This window comes from Schistocerca piceifrons, chromosome X (genome assembly GCF_021461385.2).
Source record: "Schistocerca piceifrons isolate TAMUIC-IGC-003096 chromosome X, iqSchPice1.1, whole genome shotgun sequence".
NCBI lineage: Eukaryota > Metazoa > Arthropoda > Insecta > Orthoptera > Acrididae > Schistocerca > Schistocerca piceifrons.
Window position 1 is genome coordinate 111,975,367 of NC_060149.1, and position 21,494 is coordinate 111,996,860.

The window sequence follows — 21,494 nt, forward strand, 5'->3', positions numbered from 1 at the left end:
ATGCAGCTTCATATGTATTGATTTACAGAAGTCAAATCTGAATAGTTGGAATTCTGGGTATAACGGACAATTTACCTGGTGTTGCAGCTCACATTGATGAACATCCACAAAGTGATGATATTTGAGCACTCACAAATGTTATTGGAAATCATGTGAATAACATCTGCTATCATGTATTGTGTGAAGATAGCTAAAGGGATTAGGTATTGGAGATTTTTTTTTTTTTTTTGAATGCTTTTAGTACTTCATCCATTATGGAATGATGATAAACAACTTATAAGTTAGACCTGAGATTGTGCTTCAGATGTATCTGATCTTCTGTTCTTTAACTATTATCATAGTAAAATTGTTTCCCTCTTCAAATTATTCCAATATGTGCTTACATGATACTTTCACAATGTTCAGAAAGATAGTTACAAGTAATTTATTTGTCTCCCAGCTTTTCTCATGATGCACTGTTTTCAGAAAAACATGTTCAACAATTTACCAATTAGGACTAATGTTGTGTTATTCCACCTTCAGTGTAGATTCAATAGATTTTCTTAACCTGACCACATGAATTGACTCATATACTTTAGAGGAAGTAAAATCAAAGTAACAACTCTGTCAGTGCATTTTTTCCTATAACCCTTTTTGAAGAGAGGGATGATTGTTATATTTACTTTCCAAACCTTGTTGAGTATTCTGTACTACAACTCCTGACCAGTCTCGTCAAGTGCTTTGATTGTTTCTACACTGAAATTATCTGATCCACTACCTTATTGTTTTACACTTTATATACTGCTGTCTTCACTTGTAATCAGGACAAACAATTTGTATTTACATTGCCAAAATAGTGCACTCCAACAATCAAAGAAGTATTGAACTCCCCAATTCCTATCCCTTATCCAAGCTATGTCAAAAGGTCATTATAAAAATAACAGAGGATCAGCTGAAAGTTAATTGATGATGATGGCCTGCTGAAATGATTTTAGCCATAACTGATCAGGAGAGGATCAAAATGTACCTATAAGTTGAAAGACGGGCCCCAGAGTTACAAACATAATGAAAATACATCTTCAGTGATATTGATTACAACTTTGGGACAGGCCAGCATCTTGCAGTGACTAGTCATATTTTCAGCAAATAACATTAAGATTTTTTTAGATGGTAGGATATGCATAGCCATAGCACTAGATGTAGACCAATTGTCTTAGTAGGTTTATACCACTCCCAAAAATTCAGAAATGACCTATTCAACCCAGGAAACTTTGTAAAAGCTCTGTGTCTCATATAAGATGGGAAAGTAATGCATGAAACCATTAGAGTATAATACATAATTTCTTCTATAAACTAAATAAATTATTTTTCAGAAATTAACTTACACCATTTATAACCATTATTAAAAGAACTTCCCACAGTTTAGTAATTAACTGAAGCATGATGTGATTAATTTCAATTCCAAATTAATTTAATGTATTTAAATACACTCCTGGAAATGGAAAAAAGAACACATTGACACCGGTGTGTCAGACCCACCATACTTGCTCCGGACACTGCGAGAGGGCTGTACAAGCAATGATCACACGCACGGCACAGCGGACACACACCAGGAACCGCGATGTTGGCCGTCGAATGGCGCTAGCTGCGCAGCATTTGTGCACCGCCGCCGTCAGTGTCAGCCAGTTTGCCGTGGCATACGGAGCTCCATCGCAGTCTTTAACACTGGTAGCATGCCGCGACAGCGTGGACGTGAACCGTATGTGCAGTTGATGGACTTTGAGCGAGGGCGTATAGTGGGCATGCGGGAGGCCGGGTGGACGTACCGCCGAATTGCTCAACACGTGGGGCGTGAGGTCTCCACAGTACATCGATGTTGTCGCCAGTGGTCGGCGGAAGGTGCAGGTGCCCGTCGACCTGGGACCGGACCGCAGCGACGCACGGATGCACGCCAAGACCGTAGGATCCTACGCAGTGCCGTAGGGGACCGCACCGCCACTTCCCAGCAAATTAGGGACACTGTTGCTCCTGGGGTATCGGCGAGGACCATTCGCAACCGTCTCCATGAAGCTGGGCTACGGTCCCGCACACCGTTAGGCCGTCTTCCGCTCACGCCCCAACATCATGCAGCCCGCCTCCAGTGGTGTCGCGACAGGTGTGAATGGAGGGACGAATGGAGACGTGTCGTCTTCAGCGATGAGAGTCGCTTCTGCCTTGGTGCCAATGATGGTCGTATGCGTGTTTGGCGCCGTGCAGGTGAGCGCCACAATCAGGACTGCATACGACCGAGGCACACAGGGCCAACACCCGGCATCATTGTGTGGGGAGCGATCTCCTACACTGGCCGTACACCACTGGTGATCGTCGAGGGGACGCTGAATAGTGCACGGTACATCCAAACCGTCATCGAACGCATCGTTCTACCATTCCTAGACCGGCAAGGGAACTTGCTGTTCCAACAGGACAATGCACGTCCGTATGTATCCCATGCCACCCAACGTGCTCTAGAAGGTGTAAGTCAACTACCCTGGCCAGCAAGATCTCCGGATCTGTCCCCCATTGAGCATGTTTGGGACTGGATGAAGCGTCGTCTCACGCGGTCTGCACGTCCAGCACGAACGCTGGTCCAACTGAGGCGCCAGGTGGAAATGGCATGGCAAGCCGTTCCACAGGACTACATCCAGCATCTCTACGATCATCTCCATGGGAGAATAGCAGCCTGCATTGCTGCGAAAGGTGGATATACACTGTACTAGTGCCGACATTGTGCATGCTCTGTTGCCTGTGTCTATGTGCCTGTGGTTCTGTCAGTGTGATCATGTGATGTATCTGACCCCAGGAATGTGTCAATAAAGTTTCCCCTTCCTGGGACAATGAATTCACGGTGTTCTTATTTCAATTTCCAGGAGTGTACTTTGTTTGCTGCTACAAAAATTCAAAAGCAGTAATTTCATTTTTTGGTAAAGACCTAAAACTCAATTACTTTTACATAGCATTGCAGCCCAAATTATTTTCAGTAGGATTTATTGGATATTGTGTGAGTGTGTGAGGGGTGGGGGGAGGGGGAATGAGAAAATTGTGTATGTGCAGGTTATATTTACCTGAGAAGCTGATAGACCAGCATACAAGAAAAAATACATATTAGAATTCCAATAACAGATAATCCAAATAAAGCTCGTAAGCATGAGTAGAGTGCTCCATGGATGACATCACAGTCTGGTGTTGAGTTGAAAACATACCGTACACCTGCATGAAAGGAAAAATTGATTTCTAATTAATTTTTTCAATAAAAGAACTACTCAAACATTTCTATCACTCACCAACATTGCTTAGTTCTTAGGAAATTTAATTTTAATTTTTTAATGAATTAAAAAATGCCAAAAATCATTCAAAAAGCTCATATAGGCTCATTAAGAAATTGTTGTTTCCCACATTAAAGCAGTTTTGTTAGCAGGATATATATAGAGGCAAAATGCTTAGCTGCCAAGAAGTATCAGAGACACTATGGTTGAAAATCAGAGGTTTCCAAGTGAAGAAACGGTTAGAGGAAACAAGATCAAGCCCTATATCAGTAGAAACATTACCCAGGACTCTGGACACAGTGAGATAAACCTGTGGGTGATTTTTGTAATGAAATCCTGGTTATTCTTGTTTAATTTAATAATTTCTTCTTTTTTGCACTATCCTATGAAGGATCCTCTGGTTCCAAAAGCTATTTGATGCCTATCTGTGCTGCTGCTTGGAAGCTAAAAATTTTTCTATGTAAATCAAATTGTAGTTTAATTTTTGTGAACATTTTCCATATAGATATTAATAAATATGACATTATTCTTCACACAGTGTCAGTTACTGTCCAAACCAACCAGTAGTGTTTTTCTTTAATCATTTTAAGACATATTTCTTAGTTGAATTATTAATTTTGCTAGAGAGTGTAAACATATCAACTGTACATCAATATCCAGCTATTTAGTGATACTGTTTGCAATGTAGAGCATGATGAGAGGAGGAGTGTGGGGGACAGAACAGAAAAAAAGTGTTTGCTTCCTGATAGTGAGCCTTTGCATTGAAAAAATGTACAAATTAGATTATAAAAAGTTTGGCATCTGAGTTTTCATTTTGTATTGTCATTTATTATATAGACTTGAGATGATAATTCTATTTTGTTGTTACACAGTGCCATTTAAAATTCTAACATATATAAATACAGACACACATGGAATGTTATAGTATGTTAAGAATGGTACTATCTACAGGGTGGTTATAATTAAAGTGCAGCTACTCTTGGGGGTCCAGTGCAGGATTTAATTATCATATGGCAATAAAACTTGGTAAATATGTTAATACATTAATGTGGAGTAACTTACACTGGAAAAAAATTAGTTCCAGTTTTGGTCATCAGGTGCAAATCTGCTGCTATGCACAGTTTGTTTGACGGTATGACATCCATGCTGACATTTGATAAGCCATAACATGAGTGGAAAGTATGGCTGTTGAGAAATCAAGAAGAGAGACTGTGCACAGCTAGTAAATTTTTTTTATGTGAAAAGCACCAATTAAAGTGTTGCATTGAGAGAGTATAACTGACTGAAAGGCCTGAGGAGAGGCCCAATATCATTAAATGAATTAAGATGATAATGAAATCAAAATCCACAAACAAGCTTGGTGTGGCACCTAGAGAAGGAAGGCTGTAATTGACCACACAGCACATGCCCTGATTAGCGCTAGTGCTCATGCAGTGTCACAAAAACTGTCCAACCAACGACCAATAGCATGAAAAGTTTTGTGGTCTATTTTACACTGGTACCTGTACAAGATCCAGATGGTGCACCAACTGAAACCCTATGATCTGCACAATGTTCTGAATTTGCTGTTTCTGCAGTTTCTGGCATGGATCAAAGTTGATAACGTGGGTGGTCAGGAAATATTCTATGGAGTAATGAGACACATTTTACACTCCAGGGCGCAGTGAATACACAGAACTGTCAATTTAGGGGCACTATTAAACTTTGTGTTGTGCATGAAGAGCCACTGCACTCAGCGTATGTGACTGTGTGGTGTGGATTCACAAGCACCTTTATTCTTGGCTAATTCTTCTTTGAAGACAATCTGCCTCTCAGATGCACCATGACTTCTGGTGATTATTGAGACCTCCTTGTACAGCAGGTGATTACTGCTTTGGAAGAGCATAGCTGTGTTGAAAGCACTGTTTTCATGCAAGATGGGGCAACACCTCATGTCACATGCCTGGGGAGAGATCTGTTTAATGCATACCTACCATGAATATGTTAGCTCCAGAGGTTTTCCACATGCATGGTCGGCAAGATCACCTGATCTAAATCCGTGTGACTTTTGGTGCTGGAGATATTTAAAAGAATGGCTTTACCAGGGATACATTTGGCCTCTCCCTGTTCCATAGGCCAGTGTAAAGGAACTAATTACTCAGATTCTACTGGATCTGCTGTGAGAAACTGTTGATTGCATTGTCGTCGTAACTGCCGTCTACTTCACGTCTGCTGTGCAGCGAGCTACATTAATTTAAGTATTAACTGTATTTTTCTTACTTGTCACTTCTTCTTCCATGTGTTTTTGCTTTTAGGAAGCTTTAATTGTCGAGTGCTAGTAATAGTGTTCCATAGATTTTGCGTTCATTTTGAATACAGTCAGAGAGAGTCCCTTTAGTCAGCCATAGTACCAGTAGTGTCAGTGTCGTCGTAACTGCCATCTGCATCACATTTGCTGTGCAGCGAGCTACATTAATTTAAGTATTACTGTATTTTTCTTACTTGTCACTTCTTCTTCCGTGTGTTTTTGCTTCTAGGAAGCTTTAATTGTCGAGTGCTAGTGATAGTGTTCCACAGATTTCGTGTTCATTTTGAATACAGTCAGAGAGAGTCCCTTTAGTCAGCCAGTAGTGCTAGTGTTTGTTTTGAATACAGTCCAGAGACAGGTACTGCTTCTTTTCATTGTTTTCTATAAGAAGTGTCTAGTAACCACAGTTTAGTCAACTGTCAACTGCCTTTAGTGAATTAGCAGTCTAGTTAAAAGTTGATTAACTCTCAACAGTAAATTGATTTCTTAGGATGGATAGGATGTGTGACTGTTGTGTACGGACGCAGGAGGAGCTGGCCACTGTTCGTGAACAGCTGAATGTGTTGATGGCCACAGTCAGCCATCTTCAGGCTGCTGCCTCGGAGTGTAGCGGCAGTGGGGAGTCTGTTGCATCACATGGTACACCCCAGGTGTTACATGTTTCACCCACTGTCACTGCTGTCGAGACAACTTCGCGGGTACCGGGCGTGGTTGGGCCACCCTCTCCCAAATGGGAGTGGCGGGTTCAGCGGCACGCACGGCGCATGATGCGGAGGGTCAATGTGGAGGCTGGCCATGTGGCATCGCCCACTCCGCCTGTGAGTTGACATGTGGCCAGGCCGCTCCTTCAGCAAGGTCTGAGCAGGCTCACTGGGGGAGGGGTTTATTAGTGATTTGGAGCTCCAACGTTAGGCAGGTGATGGAGCCCCTTGGGGAAATAGCAGAAAGGTTGGGGAAGAAGGCCAGTGTTCACTCTGTCTGCTTGTTGGGGGGTCTCATCGGAGATGTGGAGGAGGCCCTGCTGGCAGCGATAGAGAGCACTGGGTGCACATGACTGCAAATTGTTGCTCATGTCGGCACCAATGACTCCTGCCGTCTGGGTTCAGAGGTCATCCGCAGTTCATACAGGCGGTTGGTGGAGTTCGTGAAGGCAGAAAGCCTCACTCGTGGGGTGGAATCTGAGCTAACTATTTGTAGTACCATTCCCACAACTGATCATGGTCCTCTGGTTTGGAGCCGAGTGGAAGGCTTAAACCAGAGGCTCAGACGATTCTGCGGAGATGTGGGGTGCAAATTTCTCGACCTCCGCTATCGGGTGGAGAAATGTAGGGTCCCCCTGAATAGGTCAGGCATGCACTACACACAGGAAGTGGCTAAAAGGGTAGCGGAGTACGTGTGGGGTGCACATGTGGATTTTTTAGGTTAGAGAATTCCCTCCCTAGGCCCAACAAGACGCCTCCTGAGATGTGGCAAGGTAGGAGTAGGGAAAATGCAACAGGGAATAACAATATTAATGTGGTAATAGTAAACTGCAGGAGCATCTATAGAAAGGTCCCAGAACTGCTCTCATTAATAAACGGTCACAATGCCCACATAGTACTAGGGACAGAAAGTTGGCTGAAACCAAATGTAAACAGTAATGAAATTCTAAATTCAGATTGGAATGTATACCACAGAGACAGGCTGGACGGAGAAGGGGGAGGTGCGTTTATAGCGATAAGAAGTGCAATAGTATTGAATGAAATTGACGGAGATCCGAAATGTGAAATAATTTGAGTGAAGGTCACAGTTAAAGCAGCCTCAGACATGGTAATTGGATGTCTCTATAGGCCCCCTGGCTCAGCAGCTGTTGTGGCTGAGTACCTGAAGGATAATTTGGAAAATAATTCGAGTAGATTTCCCCACCATGTTATAGTTCTGGGTGGAGATTTTAATTTGCCGGATATAGACTGGGAGACTCAAACTTTCATAACGGGTGGCAGGGACAAAGACTGCAGTGAAATTCTTTTAAATGCTTTATCTGAAAACTACCTTGAACAGTTAAACAGAGACCCGACTCGTGGCAAAAACATATTAGACCTTCTGGTGACAAACAGACCCGAACTATTTGAAACAGTTAACGCAGAACAGGGAATCAGCGATCATAAAGCAGTTACTGCATCGATGATTTCAGCCATAAATAGAAATGTTAAAAAAGGTAGGAAGATTTTTCTGTTTAGCAAAAGTGACTAGAAGCACATTTCAGAGTACCTGATGGCTCAACACAAAAGTTTTGTCTCTAGTACAGATAATGTTGAGGATCAGTGGACAAAGTTCAAAACCATCATACAATATGCATTAGATGAGTATGTGCCAAGCAAGATCGTAAGAGATGGAAAAGAGCCACCGTGGTACAACAACTGAGTTAGAAAACTGCTGCCGAAGCAAAGGGAACTTCACAGCAAACATAAACATAGCCAAAGCCTTGCAGACAAACAAAAATTACACGAAGCGAAATGTAGTGTGAGGAGGGCTATGCGAGAGGCGTTCAATGAATTCGAAAGTAAAGTTCTATGTACTGATTTGGCAGAAAATCCTAAGAAATTTTGGTCTTATGTCAAAGCAGTAGGTGGATCAAAACAAAATGTCCAGACACTCTGTGACCAAAAAAGTACTGAAACAGAGGATGACAGACTAAACGCCGAAATACTAAATGTCTTTTTCCAAAGCTGTTTCACAGAGGAAGACTGCACTGTAGTTCCTTCTCTTGATTGTCACACAGATGACAAAATGGTAGATATCAAAATAGACGACAGAGGGATAGAGAAACAATTAAAATCGCTCAAAAGAGGAAAGGCCGCTGGACTTGATGGGATACCAGTTCGATTTTACACAGAGTACGCGAAGGAACTTGCCCCCCTTCTTGCAGCGGTGTACCATAGGGCTCTAGAAGAATGTAGCATTCCAAAGGATTGGAAAAGGGCACAGGCCATCCTCATTTTCAAGAAGGGACGTTGAACAGATGTGCAGAACTATAGACCTATATCTCTAATGTCGATCAGTTGTAGAATTTTGGAACAAGTATTATGTTCGAGTATAGTGACTTTTATGGAGACTAGAAATCTACTCTGTAGGAATCAGCACGCGTTTCGAAAAAGACAATTGTGTGAAACCCAGCTCACGCTATTCGTCCACGAGACTCAGAGGTCCATAGACACGGGTTCCCAGGTAGATACGGTGTTTCTTGACTTCTGCAAGGCATTCGATACAGTTCCCCACAGACATTTAATGAACAAAGTAAGAGCATATGGACTATCAGACCAATTGTGTGAATGGGTTGAAGAGTTCCTAGATAACAGAATGCAGCATGTCATTCTCAATGGAGAGAAGTCTTCCGAAGTAAGAGTGATTTCAGGTGTGCCACAGGGGAGTGTCGTAGGACTGTTGCTATTCACAATATACATAAATGACCTTGTGGATAACATCAGAAGTTCACTGAGGCTTTTTGCGGATGATGCTGTGATATATCGAGAGGTTGTAACAGTGGAAAATTGTACTGAAATGCAGAAGGATCTGTAGCGAATTGACGCATGGTGCAGGGAATGGCAATTGAATCTCAATGTAGACAAGTGTAATGTGCTGCGAATACATGGAAAGAAAGATCCCTTACCATTTAGCTACAATATAGCAGGTCAGCAACTGGAAGCAGTTAATTACATAAATTATCTGGGAGTACACAGTAGGAGTGATTTAAATTTGAATGATCATATAAAGTTGATCGTCGGTAAAGCAGATGCCAGACTGGGATTCATTGGAAGAATCCTAGGGAAATGCAATCCGAAAACAAAGGAAGTAAGTTACAGTACATTTGTTCGCCCACTGCTTGAATACTGCTCAGCCATGTGGGATCCGTACCAGATAGGGTTGATAGAAGAGATAGAGAAGATCCAACAGAGATCAGTGCACTTTGTTACAGGATCGTTTAATAATTGCGAAAGCTTTACAGAGATGATAGATAAACTCCAGTGGAAGATTCTGCAGGAGACACGCTCAGTAGCTCGGTACGGGCTTTTGTTAAAGTTTCGAGAACATACCTTCACCAAGGAGTCACGCAGTATACTGCTCCCTCCTACGTATATCTCGCGAAGAGACCATGAGGATAAAATCAGAGAGATTAGAGCCCACACAGAGGCATACCGACAATCCTTCTTTCCACGAACAATACGAGACTGGAATAGAAGGGAGAACTCAAGGTACCCTCCGCCACACACTGTTAGGTGGCTTGCAGAGTATGGATGCAGATGTAGATGTAGATGTAGACTCTATGGATGCAGCATCTCATCATCATCTCCTGTCCACAAACTGACCAAACTGTATATATAACAGTTAACAGTAAAATCAATGTTATGCCTTTCTCATTGGTTCGGCTGTTCCTGTTCACATCCTGTTCTTAATCCATTACATATGGAAACATTCCTACATGCTTTTCTTGCATTCACAGTGCCAGACCTGCAACTGATGGCTAAAACTGAAACCAATTTTTTTCCAGTATAAATCATGTCCACATTAATGCATTAGAATATCTATCAAGTTTTTCTGCCACATGATAAATACAGAATACACTGGACCTTTTTAACTGCACTTTAATTATAACCACTCAGTAAACTGTGGAGGCAGATTTGAAGAAGAATGTAATCCAGTCAAGTTTCTCAGCCTTTTAAGAAACTGTAATTAATGACAGGGAATTCACATTCTATAAATTCATATATTTCTCTGCAAGTGGAGTATGGCAATGTTTTTGTTATAAAATTTGAATGTAACTCATATAGCACTATATACTTCACCAGACTACCACTGAATATACATTTTAGAAAGATAATTTTGGTACTCTTATAATTGAAAACTCACCTGTCAGCAGAGTAATACATACACTATGTGATCAAAAGTATCTGGACATCTGGCTCAAAATGACTTACAAGTTCGTGGTGCCTTCTATTGGTAATGCTGGAATTCAATACGGTGTTGGCCCACCCTTAGCCTTCATGACATTCAATCAGGTGCTAGAAGGTTTTTGGGGAATGGCAGCCCATTCTTCATGGACTGCTGCACTGAGGAGAGGTATCAATGTTGGTCGGTGAGGCCTGGCATGAAGTCGGCTTTCAAAAACTTCCCAAAGGTGTTCTACAGGATTCAGATCAGGACTCTGTGCATGCCAGTCGATTACAGGGATGTTATTGTCATGTAACCACTCTGCCACAGGTCTTGCATTATGAACAGGTGCTTGATTGTGTTGAACGAAGCAGTCACCATTCCCGAATTGCTCTTTAACAGTGGGAAGCAAGAAAGTGCTTAAAGCATCAGTGTAGGCCTGTGCTGTGATAGTGCCATGCAAAACAAGAAGGGATGCAAGCCCCCTCCATGAAAAACAACCAGACCATACCACCACTGCCTCCAAATTTTACTGTTGGCATTACATACATTGGCAGATGATGTTCATCGGGCATTTGCCATCCCACACCCTGCCATCAGATCACCACATTGTGTACCATGATTTGTCACTCCGCACAATGTTTCTCCACTGTTCAATCATCCAGTGTTTATGCTCCTTACACCAAGTGAGGCATCGTTTGGCATTTACCGACGTGATGTATGGCTTATGAGCAGCCACTCGACCATGAAGTCCAAGTTTTCTCACCTCCGGCCTAACTGTCATAGTACTTGCAGTGGATCCTGATGCAGTTTGGAATTCCTGTGTGATGGTCTGGATAGATGTCTGCCTATTACCCATTACGACCCTCTTCAACTGTTAGCGTTCTCTGCCAGTCAACAGATGAGGTCGGACTGTATGCTTTCATGCTGTATGTGTCCCTTCAAGTTTCCACTTCACTATCACATTGGAAACAGTGGACCTAGGGGTGTTTAGGAGTGTGGAAATCTCATGTACAGACATATGACACAAGTGACACCCAATCACCTGACCACATTCGAAGTCCATGAGTTCCACGGAGTGCCACATTCTGCTCTCTTATGATGTCTTAATGACTACTGAGATCACTGATATGGAGTACCTTGCAGTAAGTGGCAGCACAATGCACCTAATATGAAAAATGTATGTTTTTGGGGTGTCCGGATACTTTTAGTCACATAGTGTATACATTACACACAATGACTGCTTGATAATAACTTCAAAAAGTTGGTTGACACTTTAGTCAATGAGACTGTCCAAATCCTGTGTAAATCTACATCTTCATCTACTTAGATACTCTGCAAGCCACTGTATGGTGCACAACAGAGGGTACTGTGTGCCACTACTGGTCATTTTCTTTCCTGTTCCACTTGGAGACAGAGTGAAGGGGTTCTAGGCGCTTCAGTTCGGAGCTGCGCTGCTGCTGCGGTTGCAGGTTCGAATCCTGCCTTGGGCATGGATGTGTGTGATGTCCTTAGGTTAGTTAGGTTTATGTAGTTCTAAGTTCTAGGGGACTGATGACCTCTGATGTTAAGTCCCATAGTGCTCAGAGCCATTTGAACCATTTAAACCAGAGTGAAGGAAAAACAACTGTTTATATGCCTCCGTATGAGCCTTAATTTTTCATATCTTAACTTCATTGTCATTATGTGCAACGTATGTTGGTGGCAGTTGAATCATTTGGCAGTAAGCTTCAAATGCCAAATGCCAGTTCTCTAAATTTTCTCTACAGTTTTCCTCAAAAAAAAAAAAAAGAAAAAAAAAAAAATCACTTTCCCTCCAGGGATTCCCACTTGAGTTCCCGATGCATCTCCATAACACTTACATGTTGTTCAAACCTACTGGTAACGAACATAGCAGACTGCCTCCGAATTGCTTCAATGTCCTCCTTCAGTCTGACCTGGTACAGATCCCAAACACTTGAGCAGTATTCAGGAATAGGCCACACCCGTGTCCTATGTGCAGTCTACTTTACAGATAAACCCTACTTTCCTAAAATTCTCCCAATAAACTGAAGCTGATCATTTACCTTACCTACCACAGTTCTCACATGCTTGTTTGATTTCATATTGCTTTGCAATGTTACACTCATATATTTAAACGAGGTGACCGGGTCCAGCAGGACACTGCTAATGCTTTATCTGAATATCAAGTCTTTGTTGTTCCTACTCCTCCTCATTAACATAGTTTTTCTACAATCAGAGATACCTGGCATTCATCACACCAACTAGAAATTCTGTCTAAGTCATCTTGTATCCTCTTACAGTCACTCAACTTCAACACCTTACCATACACCACAGCATCATCAGCAAACAACCACAGATAGCTGCCCACCCCATCTGCTAAATCATTTACGTACATAGAGAAGTACAGCAGTCCTATCACACTTCCCTGAGGCACTCCTGACAATATCCTTGTATCTGGTGAACACTCATCATTGAGGACAATATACTGGTTTCTATTACTTAAGAAGTCTTCAAGCCACTCATTATTCATACCTTCATTAACAGCCTGGAATAGGCCACCATGTCAAGTGCTTTTTGGAAATCTAAAAATATGGACTCTCCCCTCTGCCTTTCTTCCATAATTCTCAGTATATCATGTGAGAAAAGGCCAAGCTGAGTTTTGCATGTGTGGTGCTTTCTAAAGCCATGCTGATTTGTGGACATGATCTTCTCAGCCTCAGGAAAATTTATTATATTTGAACTCAGAATATGTTCAAGGATTGTTGGAATAGTTTCCTCCCTCTGTCAGAAGGGCTGTTGCTGGCAATGTTGAGAGGGCAAAGCAGGTCAATGATATCCATCATCCACTGCATGATCATCAAGCTGCAGTCTGTCGATTGAAAACTAGAAAGAGCTTCATCACTTGGACACAGCCACTCGAGCAAACACCCGAGTCTAGCTGTATCACCAGTTGAAAGAGCAATCTGCCACTGGATAACCCTGCAGAGGACGAGCTGGCCCCAGGAAATGATATGTTTGGAAATCACACAGTCATCTTAAGGTGGATGTTCCCCAATGACAGACGAAAATGTAAAAATGGGGCATCCTTCCAGGTGGTGGAGACATGCCCCGCAATAGCAGAACAACACAAGATCTGGATCACTTGCTCATATGCCCTCTGCTGGAACAACCTTGCACAATGCAAGACTTGATCAAGGCAAATATCAAGGCCATCAGAATTACTGTGTTCTGGAAATGCCAACTGGACACAGAAATGAATGAATCAGCAATCCCAAAATTTCCTATATAATACTTATATTAGCACTTATAAATGCAATATCATTTAAGATATTTATTCATTTTATAAGATTACATTTACAAATACTTTGACAAAGTAGCAAAAGTGAACTGTAGGAAATGCTGTAATTTTGGTTAGAAAATAAATCCCTTGTTTCTCAAGTATTTCATTTCTGTGGTAAGAGAGATGAAAATTTCAGTGCCAGTGTACTTAATACTTCTTTTAGATTCATAGTACATGTCATTCTTGTATGTGGTGGATATTTCTGGATACAGAACAAAGCACATGAGAGAAAACAAGCAATGGTATGCATCCCCAACTGCTGAAATAATTTGTTACAAGATATTCTTGGACTCAGTCTAACAATGATTCTACTCATTCTTTTCTGGATGATGCAGATTTTTTTGAACAAGAGAAGAGTCCCCCCCCCCCCCCCCCTCAAAAAAAAAAAGTTTCACATAATGGACAATGTGTATACAAATAAACCTTAAGAATTAATTATATATCTTCTTAAACTCAAAAACCATTTAAAATTTTTTATTTAAGTTTAATAAAATATTACTCAATCAAATACAAAAAATTTAAAATATTGGATAAACTAAAGGAACTCACCCTCCTCCGTTTTGTCTGATGACTGTAGCAAAGCAGAATAGCATGTGCAGGTCTGTGTCTTTTGTGTGTACATACATTCACGTAGAGTTTGGAGCCTACTCATATGTATAACTGTTGTGCTAATGGTCACCACAATACACAGCACACCGCCAACAAAACAACATATCCCACACAGCTTGATCTAAAACAAGACAACAGTTTGTAAATTACAGATTGTATTTCATTATAAGAAAGGATACAACAGGTAGGAGAGGGCTGTTAGGGGACTCCTAAGGGTATAACAAAATGTATTACATTTTTTAACTCTCATATACCTTTCAGCAACAACTCTTTCAGCATACTGACTTCCATTTGTAAATGAAGTAATTCAAGATGTGCAATAACACACACTTAATAACAGCCACAGATAAAAGTATTTGTAAGTAACAATGATAAAAAAACTAAGTATTTATGTGTAGATTTTATCTATTATCATCATTTCAAATGTTTGTGGATCTCAAGTTTGAAGAGTTCAGTGATAGGGTTGTTGTCATCAGATTTGACAGCAAGCCAATGCCAACAGTGGTAGCTCCAGTGCACAAAGCAATGTCACAAGCCACAGATGAAGAGAGAGAGAGAGAAAGTATATGACGATTATGAATGGATAATTCATTAAGTAAAGGAAGATGAAAATCTGATAGTCCAGGGAGATTGGAAAGCAGTCGCAAGGGAAGAAACAGAAGAAATGGTTATGGGAGAATATGGGCTTGGCAGTAGGAATGAGAGAGGATAAAACCAATTGAGTACTGCAATAAATTTCAGTTCATAATAATGAATATTGTGTTCAAAAATCACAAGAGGAAGAGGTATACATGGAAAAGATTCAGAGAAATGGGAAGGTTCCAGCTGGATTATGTCATGGTCAGACCCAAAATTAGATGTTGGACTGTAAGGCATCACTGGGGGAAATGCCTACTCAAGTTGGTGTGTAGAATCTATGAAATTGGCAACATACCATCAGGTTTTCAGAAAATATCATTCACAAAGTGCCAAAGATATCAAGTGCAGATAAGTGCAAGAACTATCACACCATCACACTAACAGCTCATTTTTACAAGCTGCTGACAAGGACATTATGCAGAAGAATGGAAAAGAAAATCAAGTATTCATTATATGATGATCAATTTGGCTTTAAGAATGGTAAAGAAACCACAGAAGCCTTCTGACAGAGCAGTTGATAATGGAAGCAAGGCCAAAGAAAAATCAAGGCATGCTTATAGGGTCATCAATCTAGAAAATGGTGCAATATATTTACAATCCTGAGAAAAACAGGAGTAAGCTTTAGGGAAAGGTGGGTAATACACAGTATGTACAAGAACCAAGGGGGAACATTAAGACTGGAAGAAAATGGTGCAATATATTTACAATTCTGGCAAAAACAGGAGTAAGTCTTAGGGAAAGGTGGGTAATACACAGTATGTACAAGAACCAAGAGGGAAAATTAAGACTGGAAGACCAAGAACGAAGTGCTTGGATTAAAAATGGTGTAAGACAGATATGCAGGTATTAATCTATACAATGAAGAAGCAGTTATAGAAATAAAAGAAAAGATCAAGAGTTGGTTAAAATTAAGCATGAAATGTATCAATGATAAGATTCCCTGATGATATTTCTAGTCTCAATAAAAATGAAGAAAGATTACTGGATCTGTTGAACTCAATGAACAGTTTAATGAGTACAGAATATGGATTAAGAGTAAACCAGGAAAAGACAAAGGTAATGAGATGTAGCAGGAATGAGAATAGCATGAAACTTAACATCAAAATTGATGATCATGAAGTAGATGAAGTTAAGGAATTCTGCTATCTTGGAACCAAAATTAACCAACACAGACAAAACAAGGAAGACATAGGAAGCAGATTAGTACAGGCAAAGAGAGCATACCTGGCCAAGAGAAATCTACTGGTATCAAATATTGAGGAAGAAATTTCTGAGGATGTACATTTGGAGCACAGAATTGTATGGTAGAGAACTATGGGCAGTGGGAAAACCAGAACAGGAGAAAATCAAAGGATTTGAGATGTGGTGCTAGAGTGGACTGTTGAGAATTAGGTGGGCTGATAAAATAAAGAATGAGGAGGTTCTTCACAGAATCAGTGAAGGAAGGAACATATGGAAAACATTGACAAGAATAAGGGACACATCAGCAGGACATGTATTACAACATCAGGAAATAACCTTCATGGTACTAGAGGGAGCTGTAGAGGGTAAAAACTGTAGGGGAAGACAGAGATTTGAATACATCCAACAAATAATTGAGGACATAGGGTGCAAGTGTTAGCCTGATATCAAGAGATTAGTGAAGGATTGGAATCCCTCACAGGCTGCATCAAACCAATCAGGAGACTAACGACTCCAAAAAAATTTCAAAATTGGGTGTGAAGTCTTGTACTTAATTTGTGCCCATTATACTGCACTTTTGTATGAATTTCTTACAACTTTCTTTCAGGCCATTTATTATTTCATCATTTGCTTTTAGTACTGCGCTGTTGTGTTTATGATATTGCTTTTCCTACAGTCTTTGTACATTATTTCCCAGGTTGTTTTACAGACACAACTGGCAGTACTTATGTAACAAGCATATGGTAAATATAATTTTATAACAATCTAGGATAACACCAGGATCAGTGTCTGTCTTACTTTGTATGATGTGAGCTTTGATATAGTCCATCATTTTCTAGTGTACTATTTGCAGACTTTACAAAGCTCAGTTCAACATAAACTGTTATGAAGAGACAGACCATTAGGTTGTGGTTTTGCCTCCTAATGGTTATAATAGTGAATTTTCGGTGTGGATAATCCAGTTTTCAAAGACTATATGAGATTACTTTCTTAGTTGCGGCAAGTTATGACATAGAAAATTCGTAAAAAGGTTTTTATTCATGTTGCTTAATAATATTTGATCACCAACAACTTCCATGTAAAATAGTATTAGTGTTGGAAACTCTTTATAGTGAAATAACTGTGAATCATTCCATAAAGCATGTTCATTAGTAATTAGGAATACAGCAGTCATGTGGTCTGTCCATGAAATTGCTGTGTTTCCTTTGGATTTATGACATGTGAGCACTATTGTTACAGGTCCTTGCATTTTTGTTGCATGTGACAGCAGCCCCAGATCTAGTATATTTCAGAACAGGGCAAAAACTTGATAGTGGCACCCCCCCCCCCCCTCCCCCCTTTCCCCTCGAGTGTTTGAGATAGGACATCAAAATTTAACAAAAATTTGATTTTTCAAAAATATGTTCACTTTGTAGCCCACTTCTTCCTGAAGAGTTTGATGCATAAAACATATATGTTCAAGAAAATGGAAGATGTTATTTGGTCTTAAGTGTGCCAAAGTGCAGTGCTATGCCTCTTCACACAACATTCTTCTATCTCACATCACTGTATTTCACTCTGTGGAATTCAAGCATGTATATTTTGTAATGGAAGCCATGAAACCTATATTCAGGACAGTGGAAATTAAAATGTCCTATAGTGCCTCTCCTGCTCCCATTGACTGGTCTGACATTGTAACCCCCTTAAAAAAAACTAATAATTAATACCGGGTGGGATTATTTGTAACCAGGAGAGTAATAAATCTTCAGAAACTTTGCTTTCTTTATTGTCTGTTAGCTAACAACTTTCTGTTTTGAGTGCCATAAAATTTAGTATATGAGTGTTGCCCACAATGTAATGAACGGATTTTTTTTCTTCAACAATCCTTTATTGAATGTAATGAGAATTACACATATGAAAGAATGATGTTTTATCTACACATTCAATTTTCCCACGTAATCTCCTTCCCATTCTATAGCCTTTCTCGAGCGCAAAACAAGGGCATCTATGCCTTGTCGGTACCAATCCTTGTCCTGGTGTTGGAGCCTGTGCTTCACTGTGTGAATCACCTCCTCATCATCCTCAAAATGTCTTCCACAAATGGCAACCTTTAATGGCCAAAGCAAGTGGAAGCCCAAGGATTTGCAGCAATATGTCAGGTGTGATGGACGTGGATGGTCTCCCCAGCCATTGCAAATTGTGGGGCTCCGACAAACTGCCTTCTGATGATCTCAACCTCATGCCCAGTGACTAACTGTACTTCTGTCAACAGCAGATGCTCCATAGATTTTGCACAAGTGTTTGTGAATATTCCCCACAGTTTCTTTCTCTGCAGTGAGAACTTTAATGATGGCACATTGCTTGTAACATACATCACCTACAGATGCCATTTTGAAACTGTAGCAGCTTCACTATTTGTCAGTAGTGATGAAAACTTGGTCCACTCATTCAGGAGACTTTAAATAAGACATACATAATGTTTTGCATTTCTAGCATCGTTTTTGGGTGAGAAAAAAATGCAGTGTATTACTTCCTGGAAACCCTCATAGGAAAGATTAAACCAGCAAAGACAAGAGACAGGTAAGGCAGTAGACATTTTTTCAATCCTTATGTCCCAGCATTTTCTCTCTCTGTAATCTTGCTACAGCTTTATACAGCATGCTTTCCTTTCTGTGAAAGAACCTCTTATCTCATCAACATTTGTCAAACACTTTTCTACATGAAAAATCAAAATGTCATTGTCTAATACTGAAAAAGCTGTTAATACAAATAGTACCGAAGACTGGTGTGGTTTCTCAATTTGATTATGTCTATTTTCTCAGTGTTGCTAGATAAAATGAAGTAGGCCTTTCTAATATTGCAGCAATTGTAACACATGCCAAATAAGCGAAACTGTTTCAGAAGAAATGGTCATTTTTATCTACCATATTTACATAAATAACATGATAGAATATAATTCATGAAGTACCAATATCAAATGCTTAATAGACCTACTACAAGCAAAAAGTTTTATGTTAGGAAACAGTTTCAGATTTCATTCATATGCTCCAGTTTATCAAGCATGAGATCAAAAAGTAGTAGTACAAAATTTTATATAAATTTGGAATTGTCATAATTCTTCCATACAATTTGTGTGATTCTGTAATATTCCTGCCATTGTCAAAACTTATTCTCTGGTTAGCTTCACTAACCCTGCCAGAATCACCAGTTTAGTTATCCTGCATTTATTCTCCATTTGTTTTAATTTTTTTTTTAATATGTGTTCATACAACACATTTCCATGCTATTCTGAGAATAGAACTTAAGTGGCTGCTAACCATGGACTGTATAACTGGGGCCTAGTAGTGTAGCAATCTGGCAAAAATTTTCTGTCAAAATTTCATTTCATATGTAATCTTTCTTAAATCTTAAAATTTCCATTCAGTAGTCTGAATCTATGGATTTCGCTAGTAATTATAGCAATGTTGATCATTCTCATACCCAATCAACCACATAAACAAACAGTGATTAGCATTCACCCATGCAGGTTTATTCAGCTCAGCTCTTATAGACCTTACCCCTTTTGTCTGTAGGAAAGTTTTTATTTCTAGATGCTATGGGGATTCCCTTGGCAGAGATGTCACATAAACTATGCACAAATTCAAAAATTAACTTATGATCTGTTCAGATAGTAACTTAGAATGTGTTCACAGATGTTCAAAATCCAATATGGATGCATTTGAATATCGTATGAACAACTGATAGACCAACATGTGCTAGATGCTAGGCGCTTTGCAAAAAAAGGTTTCTTTTTCTTCAAGAATATTAATTTGGCACCCCCTGAAATTGCTGCCCAGAGCAGATACCTTCGTTTGTGCCCCCCCCTCCCACCCCTCCAGATCTGGGTCGGTATAGCACGTGGCAGCAGTGAAAATGCAGAATTCTGAGAAAATACTGTAATTCTTTGACTGTGGTTGGCCAAGAGATCTGGTGGATGGCTTTCACTTTGTGAGGTAGTGGCAAGGAGCCAGACGGGAAAATATGATGGCCAGGAAAGTCCACTTGCGGTTGACTGAAGATCATTTTATCATGTTCAGTACCACCTCATACTGTTCTAGCCACCTGAATACCTCAACGATATGTTGACAGTGCTGTTCTAGTGAGACTGAAAATATCAGCATGTCATCTAAGTAGGCGAAACAAAAGGAGAGCCCTTGTAACATAGAACTGATGGATCTCTCCCAAGTTTGCATGACTTTCTGGAGGCAAAATATTATGAACTAGCTCTCAAATAGGCTGAACAAGGTTATTATGGCTGTCTTCAGAATATTTGTATGTAGGCCTTGGTGCACACTGTACAGGCAGGTGCCACTCATCACATGGTTGTAGTTGCAGAGTAATGGCACCGGGTCTCAATCTGGCACTGTATGGGCATTGAATGCTCTGTAATCACCATAAAGCTGCCATGGGCCACACTTCTTTGAACCAAATGCAATTAAAAACACTGCATGCCATATGTTGCTATGGAGAAACTGTTGATAACAGTTAGTCAGAACGACATTGGCTGCCTACAACGGCATATCATGGTACGCGGGTGTACAGGAGCAGATGCACAGATTGGACCCTGTGTCCACTAAATATTTCAAACCTGTCCGTTGGGCAGTTTTGAACAGATGCTGCAGCATAGATCAGATGAAGTACCTACATACAGTGGCACACCTGTTTTCCAAATTTACTATGATACCAACAAATTTTTGTTGTGGTTCAGTGACTGGTGCAGAAGTGGTGGAGCATCCTCAGTGACTTGGCCAGCCTCGATCACTACTTGCATCACACTGAGATAATTATTGACTCATGTGCTGGGTCAACACGTCCACTTTAGCTGTCAGTGCATCATAGTCTACACACAATGCAGTTGTTCATGTGCTTGTGCACTGTATGGTTACCATATTGATGGGCGCCGCAGACATAGCATCTTGTACTTTATCCACCAGGTCCACCACTGCATCTGGAGAGATATCTAACTCAGATGCTATAATCCCCTTAATTGGAGACAGCAAACAGATACTCCAAATAGTTCATAGCAGGCTGTCTGGATCTGTACCAGCATTGATCTTACTCTGCAGGTACTGGGATGGTTTGTGGTCCACAATGCCCTCTTGTGTTAAAACCTGATGGAGGCATTCTTCTAGTGAAGCTGATACTTTCTGATTAACTATGTCTTCAGCCAGTCATATGAATTGCTTTCAGGTGGTGTGGTAATAGTAGTAGTAGTAGTAGTTTATTC